Consider the following 4948-nt stretch of genomic DNA (forward strand, 5'->3'; position numbering starts at 1 on the left):
CAGCTTTTTCAACCTCCTTCCACCAGTAGGAGGAGCTTCACCTCAGACCCTGGTTTTGAACAGTGACTCCGACCTCCACAGCTCAGAGCACTTCCAGGCCTTCTCAATCAGGGTTCAGAGTGAAAAGTAAGTCCTAGCACCTGCCGTAAGGTATCCCTGGTATGGAATTAATTAAGGTATGTTCGCGGCATCAAAATGACTAGTTTCCTAACATCCTTGAGAAAATAGTTACTACAATCATTTTCAGTTGGACTTAGCTCTATCATGAACTACAGCTGAGAAAGGCTGAAGGTTAAACCCTCAACCCCCCGAAAGTGGGGGTCAGCCTTTGTCCCAACACAAAGCCCTACTTGGCCAGGGCTTTGGGCTCTCTCGGCCCAGGAGGTATTTTCTTCTTTGTGAACCCAGACAGATCTCTTTTCACTCATTCAGTAAATTTTATCTACTTCTTCTATATTTGTGAAGCAAAGAGTGCACCCCAAAAATAAATTAACTGCACTACTTTGCCATGGCATGTGAGGGGACAAGAGCATTGTGACTATTTCCTCCCCACCAGTAAAAAATTCTTCCTCAAAAAAATATGTGAATTTTAGTTTCTCCTATTCCTAGAAAACAATAATTTAATAGTCAACTCTTATACGTAATGTGGAGGGCAAAGGCCCTCAGTTCCAGTGTGTTAGTGCCTCTCCCTTGAAGATACACAGTCCTGCTTCTCTCTCTTTTAAAAAACATGGGATGCTTCACGAATTTGCATGTCATCTTGCGCAAGGGCCATGCTGATCTTCTCTGTATTGTTCCAATTTTAGTATTTGTGCTGCCAAAGTGAGCACTTCTGCTTCTATCTTCCAGGCACTAATTACTCAGCTGGTTAGTACCAACAGTACATTAAATTCATCCAATTCTTATTTGCAACATCACATATGGAATATCAATTGAAATGTTTTCAAAAATTGATGAAACAGGGTAAGCATTCACTCATTCACCTATGTGACTGGAAGAGGTAATATCTGTACCCATTCCAAAGTAAGGTGATCTGAAAGAATACGGAAATTATCGAATAGCAACATTAATGTCAACCATTACCATATAATACTATTAATATCAATATGCAAATACAACTTTGCTGAACACCGTTCGATAATGGTTATAGCAATGTTTTAGTTACAATAGTCAGAGGCTGGCAAGGCTTAAAAGTTTTGAGCCTCCTCCCAATAACAAACACAGTGGCAGGGAGATGCCAGAAAATCAGGCCAATTCAGAAGAGGACATGGAGTAAAGGCAATTATTGTTGATGTCTGATGGATCCTAACTCAGAACAGAGAATATCAGAAAGATTTTTATCTGTGTTTTATTGACTATACAAGGACAATCAACTGGGGGGCTCATAACAAACTATGAGAAGAATCAGAATTCCATAAAACTTAATTTCTGTGATGTTCAAGTGCATTTTTCTTTTCTATTTAATAACTACAATTTGTATGTGCTTCACAAATCATAGTATTTTCATGTTCCTCATAACAAGCCTATGAGAGTAGATATTTATAATATTCGCAATTCTAAAGATGAGGAAACTGAGGCTTTTGGAAGTCAAATAAGTTGCCTTAAGTCGCATAGTGGATGGTAAGGATTGAATTGTATCATCATTCCCCACTGCCAACTCTAACAGCAAATATGTGTTTTCAATCTAACCTCTATGCTTGTGGTTATACAATCACTTTGGGATATGGTATCTTTGTTATGTTAAAGTTGCAGGAGTGTAGGATGTATCTTAAGTCAATCTCTTTTGAGATATAAAAGTGATTAGACAGGAAAACCAAGAATCCAAGACGGGGGTGGGGGGGTGGGGGGGGTGGAGCCCCCGGCAATGCCGCCCAGCTACATGAAGATCGCCCAAGAAAAGAACCTAGAGACGTAAGGGCTTTCCTTCGGAGCCAACAGAGAAAGGCTTTCCCTAGAGCCAGCATGCTGGATTTGGATTTCTAGCCTCTAAGTCGTACAAAAGAAGCACGGATTTGTTAGGACTGTTCATTTGTGCAACGCTAGATAACTAAGACAGTAGGTGAGGGTGAGAATCCTGTGACCCTTCTCTCCTAGAAGCTGTCTCTCCCTCTGCATTTAGAAAAGTAAAAAGGCATAAGGTACGTATGAACACCTGCTGGAAAAGAATCAGATCTATCAATTAACTGAAATTTATTATTTTATACTTTTCATGAACTTTTTAAAGCCCTCTTGTGTCTTTTACGTGTTTAAATGTACGTACACTTTATGACCCAGTTATCTCATTCCTAGAAATCCTTCCTACAATGCGCTGCAGCTCAATTTGTAATGCTGAAAAGATTCCTTAATTATTTGTAATTTTGAAACTCTCTAAATTAATCTGTAAAACCACCGTAATCTCAGTCAAAATCCCTTTAGGTTTATTTTGTTGCTGTAAATGTCTGTGTTTCATTTCGAGTTTATTTTGTGGAGCCTGGGGATTTGATTCTAAAATGTATATGGAACTATCAAGACATTAAAGAAGAACAAGGTAGAAGGATCTGCTCTACTGAAAACAAGATTTTTAATAGACAGCTATATTTTTAAGACAGTGTGGTGTTAAAGACAAAGCAAACCAAGGAATAGAAAAGTGTCCAGAAACAGTTCATTCAAATATGAACACTTAATTTCTGGAAAGGTAACACACTGGAGGAGTATGGAAAGAACAGGTTACCTGTACATGACTCGGGGAGCTAAGGGGTGGGTGGTGGATGAAACTTAATGTCCACTTGAAAAATAATTTCCAAGTACATATTTAAATATAAAAAGCAAACAAGATAATACAGAAAAGTATTCTCAGGGTAGTAAAAGAATTTTCACAAGAAACAAAAAACACTAGCCATAAAATAAAATATTTTTTGTGATAAGAGTCGTATGAGGCCCTAATAAAATGATTAAAAATTTTAAAAAATAAAATATTTTATAAATTTTTTATAAATTGGAGTACATTAAAATTAAGAACTTCTTTTCATCAAGGGTCACCATTAAGAATATAAAAAGGCAAGTCACAGAGTTGAAAAGTGCTGCCAAATATATATCCAATAAAGAATGCATTACAGCTTCTGCTTCTCAAGCTGCTCCTTGGAGGCCGAGCATCGATTTCTTGTGGCCTAAGGACCCCACGTGCGAGATTGAAGTGCCCTGAGGGCGCCTGTGGAAAACCAGAAACTTCTATCCTTTATAAAACCCACTTGGATCACAATCCAGGCTTCGGAGTGAATTCTTTCTCCCGAGAAGCCAAGGTCCGAGGTATATTTCTCCAACGAGAGATCTAACGTAACCAGTAATATTGTCACACTGTACAAATTAATAATTTCCTAAAGCCATCTAGAAGGAGATCTGGTAGTGCTGTCTGGTAACACTGGACTGCTAACCTCAAGGTTAAAGTCTTGGGGACCTTGAGCAGTAGGCTAATGACATCTAATAACCAGTCTATAGTCAAAGTTTCCCAGTGGTAAAGAGATGGTGCCAAGTGAATTGTAGATATTTCTTTGAATATTTTACATTTGGCTGATTGTTTTCTCCAGGTCCATTTAACTAACTTCCCATCCCCTTATTTTCCAAAGACTAGAACCTACTTGGACTTGATGGCACCTAAAAATAGCAACAACAGACACTCGTGGTGGCAACAATAGACTCAAGCTGAAGAGCAGCTATGAGCGCGAACAGCACCAGGCAGCGTTGCTTTCTGTTGTGCACAGGGTCAGGACCACACCTACCAACAGAAGAAGACAAATCTCAACCTTGATTAGATTCATATTTGTGGGAAACAGAACTAGAAAGAGAGTGTAGGTGGACACATTCTCTACACTCCTATTTATTTTAAGGCGTCTGAGAGACAGATTCTTGGGGAGGAAGGCCTTCACGCTCTGACTGGAGATGTATCCTCCCAGTCACATTCTCCTAAGTAAATGTTATTCCCCGTGGTGGCCTACTATACACTTGAAGGTTATCTGCCTGCAGGCTGTCTGCCATCAAGAGCACTCAGACCACCCACCCTGAGTACAGCCCACTCCCTTCTGATAATGATCATAGATTGCTTCCTTGGAGAAGAGCTCAGGGATACTTCGGGTCAAGGCAGCTCAGAGAAGGCCAAGGTTAGGCCAAAATTTTAGCTATGAAACTCGCCCAGCTTGTTATGTACCTTCCTGTCGAGTGTATATACCTAGTTAGTCCCCTTCCTGTTACCTACAGGGGGCTTGGGGGGAGGGTAGTTGGCACCCAATGGCAGCCCCTCTGGCCTCAGTGAAATGTGTTATAAAAGCAGGTTTGCTGGAACTTCATTTTTTTTGTGATAGCCAATTTAAGAGAACAGTGTGTGGCTGTGAAATTCTGTTTCCTGTTTGGGGGAAAATGCCCCACAAACGGTTGTGATGTTGAACACAGCTCACAAGGACAGTGCTTTGGGAAAACTCAAGTGTACAAGTGGTTTTCTCATTTCAAAAAAGGTGAAATGTCCATGGGTGACAAGCCTTTTTCTGGATGTCCATCAACTTCCCGAACAGACAAAAATATCCACTCATAGTGCATTTGGAGTTCCTCCCATCATGTCAGACTGTTAAACAAACATCTATTTCAAGGTTGTAAAGAGATTGTATAGCAGTGTGAGGCAAAAAAGGCAGAAGGGGGACTGGTTTTGCCATCATGACAATGCACCTGCTCACACAGCCATCTCAGTGCACCAGTTTTTTGGGAAAAAACAGCATGCCTCTCTTGCCCCATGTACCTGACTCACTTGACCTTGCTCTGTGACTTTTGTTTCTGTGGATGCAGAGGGACACGAAAGAACAGCGATTTGAAGACATAGAAGATGTGAAGAAAAAACGAAGGAGATGCTGTCAATAAAGACATCCAAACAGAAGTTTGAAAAATTTTTCCAAGAATGGAATTGCAGATTTGACAAATGTATTAA

General features: G+C 40.1%; 1 protein-coding gene and 1 non-coding gene across 7 annotated transcripts in view; both read right to left on the minus strand.

Annotated features, from left to right (window-relative positions):
- The window catches only part of GOLGA4 (golgin A4), a 136023-nt gene that overhangs the window by 104882 nt on the left and 26193 nt on the right, over nucleotides 1–4948 (minus strand). The window lies entirely within an intron of this gene.
- Nucleotides 725–830, minus strand: LOC115872199. The gene has a single exon (XR_004047730.1). It is a non-coding gene; the product is annotated as a U6 spliceosomal RNA (small nuclear RNA).

This window comes from Echinops telfairi, unplaced genomic scaffold (assembly GCF_000313985.2).
Source record: "Echinops telfairi isolate 266 unplaced genomic scaffold, ASM31398v2 ScPeMD7_7420;HRSCAF=8458, whole genome shotgun sequence".
Classification (NCBI taxonomy): Eukaryota; Metazoa; Chordata; class Mammalia; order Afrosoricida; family Tenrecidae; genus Echinops; species Echinops telfairi.